Source organism: Hyla sarda, chromosome 9 (assembly GCF_029499605.1).
Source record: "Hyla sarda isolate aHylSar1 chromosome 9, aHylSar1.hap1, whole genome shotgun sequence".
NCBI classification, from domain to species: Eukaryota; Metazoa; Chordata; class Amphibia; order Anura; family Hylidae; genus Hyla; species Hyla sarda.
The window spans coordinates 13371731-13383637 of record NC_079197.1 but is presented as its reverse complement, the minus strand read 5'-3'; the positions used below and the strand labels follow the sequence as shown (position 1 = coordinate 13383637).

General features: G+C 44.9%; 1 protein-coding gene across 8 annotated transcripts in view; it reads right to left on the bottom strand.

The window, feature by feature from the left end:
* Positions 1-11907, bottom strand: part of EHMT1 (euchromatic histone lysine methyltransferase 1) — a 125300-nt gene that overhangs the window by 76493 nt on the left and 36900 nt on the right. The window lies entirely within an intron of this gene.

Genomic DNA, 11907 nt, shown 5'->3' with positions numbered 1-11907 from the left:
TTCATAATAAAAGTCCTCGATACCTTCCCCTCTCTGTCTCCTACCACTCATCACCAAGCCCTTCTGGCTGGGCTGACTCCACAGACCTGTAACCCACAGCCAGAGAGATGACTTCTGTGTTTCTGGGATCTTCCAAGGAGAAGTAATAAAAAAAAAAAAAGGAAAAAAAAGCATAAAGATTGCAAAACATGGAGCCTTGTCCTCCTCAGTGCTGCCTCGTGCTGGAAACAGGAGCAGCTCACATAGATTGAATAGAGGAAGTCAAGTGAAGGGAGATCTGTAGACGGGGAAGACTGCAAACCTGGATCATGGCACAATTTAACCCAGGCAATCCTATGTAAAGAGCTTCACTTCAGATGGATGAAGCCAAGGTTACTCTCCATGATCACACAATACAGAAACTGGCAAGAAGCAGAGGAAACGTTGAGGACAAGGAAGGGTTGGAGGCTTTGAAGCTCACAAAACAACGTGGCAAGGCATCGGACAAGGACGCAGTAAACCTTGTAGAAAAACCTCATGTTGAATTAGTCGGCAAATATAATAAGAGTTCTAAGGGACATAAATTATGTCAAGACTAGGAAAGATTACACATTCTAGGACTAAACGTATTCACAACACTATACAAGTACCTAGTTTGCCCACGAAACTGAACACCTAAAATACCAACCTAGACAGCTAAGGATATAGAATATCTAGGAATGTTACGGGTCTTGAGACGGCACGTGATGGGCAAACCTAGGATAAGTCTCCTGGAACTAGTTCAACAAATAATAAATTGTAGTGAAAAACCTCCACCCTAAATCATCTTGTTTAAACCAATCACCATTGCTGGTCCTGAATCAAATGTCAATCATATATCTGTGGATCAAGGCTAGACAAGTCCTAGCAGCCAGGTCGGCCATAAACCAAGAAATTTACTACGGCCACTAATCTTCTGAGCAGTTTTCTGTTGACAAAGAGGAAAGTTTGTATCGCAGCCCCCTAAAAAGTCAGAGGCACCTAGATACTTCTAGATATCTACAAAAGTATACTACATTATGTTAACTTTTTAAACAGTCCCCTAATATCTGCTATTGGGGGGAATCAAGTGTTCCACAGACTAAATTGATTGGAGGGGATCTTATGGTTTATAGTTGCTGGGACTCCCATTGTTCAGTTGAATGAAGGAGCTCTGCAGCCCATTTGAGTTATAGGGTTAGATCTGACGCAATGTTATGCAGGTAGTTAGAGATGAGAATAAGCAAAGTAAAATTACAAAGAGGTTCCCCAGCACTCGATGAAATAGTAAAACCCTTCAGAACTCTATGTATGAGTGAGAGGAAAGGTATTCATTGATCATATATTCGCACGGGACACTCGTAGTTCAGTACACCCATAAACATTCTTATGATGACTTGCATACATTGATTGGTCATAATGATAGAATTCTTATGTAGACATAAAGGCTCTAGGAATTTAAGATTTTAATTTAAAGGAACTAGCAAGAAGATTGGCGCAGAAAACATCCTGATTATTGGGTCAGGTGAAGAGAGAGCCTGGAGGTCTACAGTATAGTATATAGTATAGTATAGAGTATATGCCTTACCAAGCACATGTTTGCTACCAAGAACTGAGGAAACCAGTGATCTGCTACCCACCCCAGTATCAATACTACACTTCAATAGTTCTATTCAAATGCACCTGACACCACCAGCTGCTTCTGAGAAGCCAACGTCAAGCTTCTTCTTAATAAAAGAGCTTTGTTTTATACTCTTAACATTTCAAAAACCACTGAGAGCTTAGGCCATCGACGCCTGGCATGTTACACCAAGGTGTCCCTAAAGGGTAACCTAATGCTAATGTCATGTAAACGCTCTCATGGCTGGAAATATGCGAGATAAAGAAGTGGGTGAGTGTGGGGGGGGGGGGGGGGGAATCAACTCAATGAGGAGCACAGAAAGGGCTGATAACAGGGAACAATAGACTGTATTCCAGTGCAAAGTACTTGATTACATAGATTTAAAGGTCTGGAGGGGACATATAATGTGTCTTCACAGGAACCGCAATGAAACCCTAAAATAACACAACACTTGTAGATGTGTCCTCCAACAGTGGGGGATGGACGGCAAGACGTCTTGGCCATCATGGTTATCTAGGTCAAAGCTTTTAAAGACAATTTACACCCACATGTCACAGCTAAAAGAACATTTCCAAAATGCTAGCAGCCCAACGCCCAATATCCTACAGCACAACACAACACTACACTACTAGGGTCTTCTCTGCAGAATCTATAGTGATCCTACTAGTTGCAAAAAAAAAAATGATGTGGCTAAAGAAATGTGACATAAAAAATAATGGCAACAGAAAGCCCTTACAGGCGGATGGCTTCTAGAAGGATACAGCGATGGCGTCTGCAGCACAACCCACAGGTGTTAAACTGCAAGCCTCGGCCTAGCCAGAAAAATCCTTCAAGTCCTTGAAGCTTCTGCTCTGTCATTACAACTGATGCCTGGTCTTGTTTTTGCCATCATTCTCAAGGATTGCATGGAATTAGATCATCGTCCTCTCCTCCCCCACCTTCTCCGGGCCTCTAGTGAGCATGCTCTCCTGACTCGCAGCCATTTCCCCACTGCACTGTTTACAGAGTGGATGACCGGCCATAGTCACACCACTGCAACCAGGTGGAAGAGATTATCACGGGCCTCCATGGTGCGGCCGCAGATACATACGAGAACACGGCAGGATGCCGGCCAAATACTGCACAACCTCAGCTGCTTCTAGAGAGATTGGGAACACAAGGCATTCAGAACATATACATTCTAGTTTATTATATATATCTCATGTAAGGTCTCTGACCAGATTACTAGGACGACACAAAAAATGGAAGGCTGGGTGCAGGTGGTGCGCAAGGAAACTGAACCTAAATCGTATAAAGTCACAGATTGCGAAGGACCTAAAAAGTGCAAAAAAACAATGCGGTGGAGAATGACTTGGTTGGCTGCCAATGCAGAGGGTTTATTCTTTATCATATGCATTACGTCATATAACCTATGTTTTGTAAGCTATAGTTGCACATTCGCCTGCAAGTAAATCATCGGCAGTAGGTATGGCTAAGATATGACAACACCTGTGGAAGGGGGTCTGGCTACCAAAATAACCAGGCTACCGAAAGACCCCATACAAATTACAGACAGGAGAGAGGTTGGATGACTACTTTCCATGCTCCTATAGATAGCATCATCACTATAGCTGGTCTGTAGACCATGGTGGTGTATATACTGTAAACCAGTGGTCTTCAAACAGTGGACCTCCAGATTAGGATGAAAACTACAACTCCCATCATTGCAGCCATTGGTGTGACCAGAGGTCTAAGGGGAATGTTCACACTATGGAAAAGCAAGGCGGAATCTGTGAGGAATGTTCACACAGATTCCTCCTCCCATTCTTCTGGAAGTATTTGGATCCACGTCGTAAATCCGCTGAAGTCCCAAAAAACTCAACTGGAACTCAAATGGAATTCACGCTTATTTTGAGACAGAATTGGAACTGAAAGCATCATAGATCCCTAGACTACATGATCATTCCAGGTCTTGCGGGGTAGCGGTGATCAGCTGTACAGTAAAGTTCTATGAATCTGACGGCTCAGCTATCTATAAAAGTTTTATCTCAAAAAAGTGGTGCTGCTTCCAAAGTGCTCCATGCCAGGAAAAGTCAGGGAATCATACCTGAAATTTTCTACACAAAGTACAACTACTTTTTCAAGAAGGCACGAATCAGCCGCCAATTTGTTAGATTAGGAGTGGTAGAAACTTGCTGGAGGTTTGCTCATCTCTACTAGTGGCAGTAGTACAGACTGGCCTCCTAATATTCATATGTATGTAGCAGCTCCGCACAAACGTATATAGCACGGTATACGTTTTCCTAACATGGGAGCTGATGGGCAACATAAGCTGCTGTGTGCTGATACTGTGGGTGCTTTTCATGGAAGATATATATATATATATATATATATATATATACCTCCACTGAAGACTCACACATAAGGCAAACAGAGCTGAAGGCGGTACTGCAGGCCGGCAACACGAGATAAGAATGTATATATGGAGAAAGCCGGGCGAAGCCGCCTAAGGGGAATTTCATTATTTGCACTGAGACCCAGGAGGCCCAAAGCCTCAAGTAAAGGAAAGAACAGTAAACCCTGGAGAAATAAATGTAGTTAAATTTGTCAGGAAAAATAAAGACCACTGAAATAAATAAAAAAATACATATAATATCCTGTAACAGGCTGAATGATAAAAAAAATACAGCAAAAAATACACTTTTTTTAAGCAAAGTGAAAGAAAAATAAATACAGACCAGCCCATTAAAGTTAAGGACATGATTACATTAATAAGCTTGATTTATACCTAAATAGGCACTGCCATGAAAATAAACCTTTGATTGGTCAGGGTCCGAGTGTTCAGAACCAGACAGATCACAAGAACAAGCCTGGAGAAGCGGCTCTGAGTCACATGACCTGGATGTAAGTATCAATCTTTTATGTGAACCCAGTTTAGGCCTAGTTCACACAGCCGTTGTGCTAGGTTAAAGGGAGCTTTGTCTGTCGGCAGGGGGAGAGTTGAGCAGAGAAAAAAAATACTGCAAGTCTGATCTTTTTTCTCTACTCAACTCTAACCCTAAAACACTGCAGCTTTCACACACAACGCGGCACCCGTCCATGGGTTGTGCCTAGTATTGCAGCTCAGCTCCACACTGACTAAGCTGCATTACCTGCACACACTACTCACAAACAGGTGTGGCGCTGTTCTGAGAAGACACCATATTTTTCTAATCCTTAACAACCCTATTAACCTCTTCTGCACAAAGGCAACAAGACGTAAGAAAATAAAGAGCTCAGAACCAGAATTCTTAACCTCATTATAGAGGGACCTCTAAAAAATATTTTCTTCCAAGAGAAAAAAAAAAAAAATAAGTCCTATTCCTACACAGAAGATGCCTGATGTTACGGAGTCAGCAGATTATATATCTTTATATTGGCCACTAATACTTGACTACATATAAGACGTATGACTTACCAGTCTATAAAAGTGACAGCTCTTATGCCACCCTAGTTGGGTCTACACACACACAAAACTTCCTTCCATAAGCAATGATACCCCAACTAAGTCTGAAGGCCAAGCATTACATCCCCAACTTCAAGGACTGGAGTGATTTCAGCCATTACGCTGCAGTCTACTTCAGACCTGAAATCCCTCAACAAAGAGCTCGGATCTTCAGGAAAACAATCAAATCTTTGTTGCTCAACCCTCTGTGCTTTATCTGCAGACAAGATGCCAACAGGGCCTGAGACATTTCTAATACTCCAGCCACGTTTTCCCCTTTGCTGGATGCCTCAAACCCGGACTGTGCAAAAAGCCACCCATGCCCTAAAGATTTCACAAGGCCTTGAGAGGACGATACTGTACCTGGGTGAACGTGATGCCCCCTTCCAAGAGCCCTCCAAAGAGAAGAGACGGTGCCAGGTTGTGAGTGGAGACATGTGCACGGCTTGTGTGGGATAGAGCTCCTTCTACTGGCCATGCAGGCACATAGGAGACCATTTCGAGACGGCTCTGATCAGCAGCCATTTCACAGACGGTGCAGGCACCTCATTGTCTTCTACTGCAAGCCATGCCAGCTTAATGCACCACAGGTTTTACAATGACAAAGGCCTGGGGGCTGAGTGGCACCTTTCATCTGCAAACAAGGTGAATTCCTACAGCTCCAGCCCTACATCATCTTGCAAAAAAATAAATAATGAATCATGTGCAATAGAAACAAGAAGCAAAGAGCTGGATTATCAATTCTACTGACCCAATATTGTAGCCCGAGCATAAAATCAATAAAAGGCGACTCAACAGATGCCCTTGGAGGATCACAAGGAGGATCCAAGACGATAGTGGTATTATCCATACAAACCCTTGTAATGAAAATCCAGGGCAGACTAGGGGAAGACGAGGACCCTTTATATAAAAGACTATGAGCGCTCAACAAAGGGTCCTATGCTCTTACTATTGATCTTCCTATCACATCAAATATTTATGCCACCACCGCACTTCTGTTCAATCGCACATACAAGATGTCGGCTTATATCATGTACCCGTCAAATCCTTCAATCTGCAGTCACAGCTATTTGTCATATTGGGGGGGGGGGGGGGAGGGGGGGTATAGATAAAATGTTGAATGGTTGCAGTTTACAGGAAGGTTTGGAAAGAAAGGGAAGCAAGGTGGGGGGGGGGGGGGGTTGTGCTATAAAACACCATGGAAACTGCAAGACTTGTGCCCTAGTTTTGCAAACATAAAATACATAATTAAAGCAAGGAGTGAAATCCACGGCTGCGCGAACAGGCGGCGTTCAGACATCAGACGACATCTGTGTTCATTCATAACGCTGGATCCCTAGGTCTGGTGAAGGAACCAGGTCGAACGTTCCCCTCCAGCATACAGACAAGACTTCAAGGATTCAGGAGCTGCATTTTATGTTCATGATCAAATTAGAGTGGTGTCTGACCTGCTGTGAAACTACAACTTCCAGCATGTCCTATTAGCTGAAGGGTGTAGACCACCGGCAAAAGACACCAAGGGGGTGAATGTGGGAGATACAATTCCTAAAAGACCAAATCCATAGAAAACAAAACTTTGCCAAAAATCCTAAAATACTGGTGGACTCCTACATACACATAAAGCCTGCGGCTGTCAGGGCATACTGGGTAGTTTTTGGAAAAGCTGGATATCCCCAGTAAGTCAAGTCAAGTAGGGAACTGTGAGGGCATGCTGGGGGTTGTAATTTCCCAAAAGTTGGAGACCAGTGACAAAGGACATCAAGTGGGAGCTACAATTCAGACATGAAAGAGGCCATAAGAAAAAGCCTTGACAAAATACTAAAATAGACACAGAAATGCACAAAGCCTGTGACAGTGAGGGCATGCTGGGGGTTGTATTGGCAACAAATGGAGACCACTGGCAAGGGATGTCAAGCTGGGAGCTGCTGGGGCATTCTGGGAGTTGTAGTTTCATGACAACTGGAGACCACTGGCAAAAGACACCAGGGGGTGGAGGTGGGAGATAGAATTTCTGCAAGTCCATAGAAAACAAGACTTTTCCCATAATATTGTTTGGCTCCTTCATTTGCACAAAGCTTGCGGCTGTCATGGCATACTGGGAGACCACCGACATATGACATCAGGGGGAGCTACAATTCCTTTATAACCAAGGAAATAGAAAACAAGACTTTCCCCATAAAATTTTAAGGACCCTTAAAAATTCACAAAGCCTGCAGCTGTCAGGACATGCTGGGAGTTGTAATTTCCCAAAAGTTGGAGGACACCAACATAGGACATCAAGGGGGAGCTACAATTCCTACATGACAAATACAATTGTCCTACAGCTACAATTCCTACAAGTCCATAGAAAATCAGACAATTCCTATAATATTAAAAGGCACAGATATGCACAAAGCTTGTAACTGTCAGGGCATGCTGGTAGTTATACTCTGCTCAAAAAAATAAAGGGAACATTAAGGTAACACATTCTAGATCAGAATGAATGAACTAATCGTATGAAATACTTTCCTCTTTACATAGTTGAATTCGCTGACAACAAAATCACACAAAAATTATCAATGGAAATCAAATGTATCAACCCATGGAGGTCTGGATATGGAGTCACACTCAAAATCAAAGTGGAAAACCCCACTACAGGCTGATCCAACTTTATGTAATGTCCTTAATACAAGTCCCAATGAGGCTCAGTAGTGTGTGTGGCCTCCACGTGGCCTCCTGGGCATGATCCTGATGAGGTGGAGGATGGTCTCCTGAGGGATGTCCTCCTAGACCTGGACTAAAGCATCCGCCAACTCCTGGACAGTCTGTGGTGGATGGAGCGAGATGTCCCAGATGTGCTCAATCGGATTCAGGGGAACCGCGGCCAGTCCATAGCATCAATGCCTTCCTCTTGTAGGAACTGCTGACACACTCCAGCCACATGAGGTCTAGCATTGTCTTGTATTAGGAAGAACCCAGGGCCAACCGCACCAGCATATGATCTCACAAGGGGTCTGAGGATCTCATCTCAGTACCTAATGGCAGTCAGGCTACCTCTGGCAAGCACATGGAGGGCTGTGCGGCCCCCCAAAGAAATCCCAGCCCACACCATTACTGACCCATCGCCAAACTGGTCATGCTGGAGGATGTTGCCGACAGAAGAACGTTCTCCACTGTGTCTCCAGACTCTGTCACGTCTGTCACATGTGCTCAGTGTGAACCTGCTTTCATCTGTGAAGAGCACAGGGCACCAGTGACGAATTTGCCAATCTTGGTGTTCTCTGGCAACTGCCAAACGTCCTGCACGGTGTATGGCTGTAAGCACACCCCCCACCTGTGGACGTTGGGCCCTCATACCACTCTTAAGGAGTCTGGTTCTGACCTTTTGAGTGGACACATGCACATTTGTGACCTGCTGGAGGTCATTTTGCAGGGCTCTGGCAGTGCTCCTCCTTGCACAAAGGCGGAGGTAGCGGTCCTGCTGTTGGGTTGTTGCCCTCCTACGGCCTCCTCCACATCTCCTGATGTACTGGCCTGTCTTCTGGTAGCGCCTCCATGCTCTGGACACTACGGTGACAGACACAGCAAACCTTCTTGCCACAGCTTGCATTGATGTGCCATCCTGGATGAGCTGCACTACCCGTGCCACTTGTGTGGGTTGTAGACTCTGTCTCATGCTACCACTAGAGGGAAAGCACCGCCAGCATTCAAAAGGGACCAAAACATCAGCCAGGAAGCATAGAAACTGAGAAGTGGTCTGTGGTCACCACCTGCAGAACCACTCCTTTATTGGGATGCCTTGATAATTGCCTATAATTTCCACCTGTTGTCTGTTCCATGTGAAATTGATTGTCAATCAGTGTTCTTCCTGAGTGGACAGTGGGATTTCACACAAGTGTCAGTGACTTGGAGTTACATTATGTTGTTTTAGTGTTCCCTTTATTTTTTTGAGCAGTGTAGTTTTGCAACAAACAGACCATTGAGAAGGGGGAGCTGTCAAGACATGCTGGAAGTTGTTGTTTTGTGACAGAGACCACCAGCAAGGAAGGCAAGTTTGGGGGGGGGGGGGGGGGGTAGGAGCCAGAATTTCCTAACAACTGAATCAATAGAAAACATAACTTCTGGACATGCGCAAAGTTTTCTAAGAAGGGAAAGTATCTGAAACAAAAATGAAGGAGCTGCAGATCCCATATGCATCAGGAAAATACCCAATATGTAGGGGTAGGACCTGTGACCCAAGAAATACACAAGGCTTCTCATGACACAATGTCAAAGCCTATGACAGTCTGAAGACTTCTAAGAAAGTCCCAGTCTGGAGTTCAGCACCTACCAGACTCACTAAGGCTCTAGAAGCCAAGCACAGTCTCCCCCGGGGCGGCGAGTCACAGACACCACACGCAGGCCTCACAGTCTCTAACGTCTCCTGCCTTTTTTTTTTCTTCTTCCTTGGCCAACAAAGCCTCCTCGCTGGATCACGTGACCAAGCTCCCTCTATAGGTAAAATTAATGCACTAACACAAAAAAAAAAAAAAAACACAACATCACGTCAGGAGAACCATTTCAAATCAGCAGCCATCTCCGGTGACTGAAGAAAAAGCCACTTGTGCTCTGCAAGAAGGAGAAGAAGAAGAATGCAAAGACTTGAGGTGACAAGGAAAACAACGTGATACAGAGGACAAACATATACAGTCACACTGCGCAATGATACTTTGTTGCAACCCCATGTGCCCCCCCCCCCCTTCTCAACCACCAATGGTTATAGAAGAAAACATGAATCCTGGAGTAATGTAGCTCAACAACATGAAAACAAATTTGACTCCATCCAATGGAGTTCAGATAAAATTATTTTAAGGATAGGGTCACATGTGCCGTATTTTGCTGCTGCGCATTTTCCTACCCATTGAAATAAATGGATAGCAAAATACGCAGCTGATTTTGCTATACATTAACGTAAATGGCTATGAAAATACGCAGCAGAATACGCTAGGTGTGACCAAAAGTTTTGATAGGTCGGGGTCTCAGTGCTGGATCCCTCACTGATCACAAGCCGGGATAAGCATGCTGTACTTCAATCTTTGTCTCACTGCTCCATTATAAAGGGAAAGATCGCCGAGAGCCGGAGAGTACGGCGAGTACAGCACGCTTATCCTGGCTTGTTCTCCTGATCGATGGGGGTCCAAGGACCAAAACCCACGACTAGAGATGAGCGAACTTACAGTAAATTCGATTTGTCACGAACTTCTCGGCTCGGCAGTTAATGACTTATCCTGCATAAATTAGTTCAGCTTTCCGGTGCTCCGGTGGGCTGGAAAAGGTGGATACAGTCCTAGGAGACTCTTTCCTAGGACTGTATCCACCTTTTCCAGCCCACCGGAGCACCTGAAGGCTGAACTAATTTACACAGGATAAGTCATCAACTGCCGAGCCGAGAAGTTTGTGACGAATCGAATTTATTGTAAGTTCGCTCATCTCTACCCACGACCAACCAAAACTTTTGACGAGTTTCTAGGACATGTAATAAAATGTTTAAAGTGACAGTAACTGGTTAAGTAGTGTGAAAAAGTCCAAAAATAAATACAAATAATTTTAGACAAATTTACACAAAAAAGGTCACTACCTCCTCAATATATGTAAAGGTATTAACGCTCCCGTCACTAGGCGCTTTGTTCATTCTTTTAGCAGAATTCACTTGGAAATGCATTGCCGTCAATACAAACGGCTCATATTCGCCCCAAATTTCTCCATGCAGATATTCCATAGTGTAAACATTCGAAAATCCATAATCAGTAGATTATATACCGTATTTTTCACCCTATAGGACGCACCGGCATATATGACGCACCCAATTTTAAAGGTGCAAAACCTAGAAAAAAAAAGATTCTGAACCCAACAGTGATCTTCAACCTGCGGGCCTCCAGATGTTGCAAAACTACAACTCCCAGCATGCCCGGACAGCCGTTGGCTGTCCGGGCATGCTGGGAGTTGTAGTTTTGCAACATCTGGAGGTCCGCAGGTTGAAGACCACTGGATAGGAGGTAGTACTCACCTGTCCCCACCGCTCCGGACCCGTCACCGCTGCCCTGGATGTCGCTCCATCGCTGTCGCCGTGTCCCCGACGCTCTGGACGTCTTCTTCCCCGGGATCCATGCTCTCCGTCGCCGTCATCACGTCGCTACACACGCCGCTCCTATCGGATGAAGGGACGGCGTGCGCGATGTCGAATGTGAGTGCCGGCCATGCAGGGGATCCCGGCACGGAGCAGACACCGAGGAGGCAGGTAAGGTCCCTCCCGGTGTCCTGTAAGCTGTTCGGGACGCCACGATTTCACCGTGGTGGTCCCGAACAGCCCGACTGACCGGGTTAGTGTCACTTTCGCTTCAGACGCGGCGGTCAGCTTTGATCGCCGTGTCTGAAGGGTTAATACAGGGCAACACCGCGATCGGTGATGTCCTGTATTAGCCGTGGGTCCCGGCCGCTGATGGATGCAGGGACCATGGCCATAGGTGTGTATTCACCTTATAAGGCGCACCAACTTTCCCCCCCCCCCCCCCCCCCCCCCAGGTTTGGGGAAGGAAAAGTGCGTCTTATACGGCGAAAAATATGGTAAGTAAAAAATGATATACAAAATAGGTTAAAAAAAATAAAAAATAAAAATAAAATTCTGTAACTTTTACTCCTCATCTTTTTCAAAAAATCTCAGCGAATGGGATCCTTGTTTACTTCCCCAGGCTATAAAGCTGTGGTCTCCAAACTGTGGACTTTTTTTTTTTTTATTTTGCAAAGCAACAACTCCCATCATGTCTGGACAGCAAAGACGATCACTAGTTTAGTCTGCATACAATTGTAG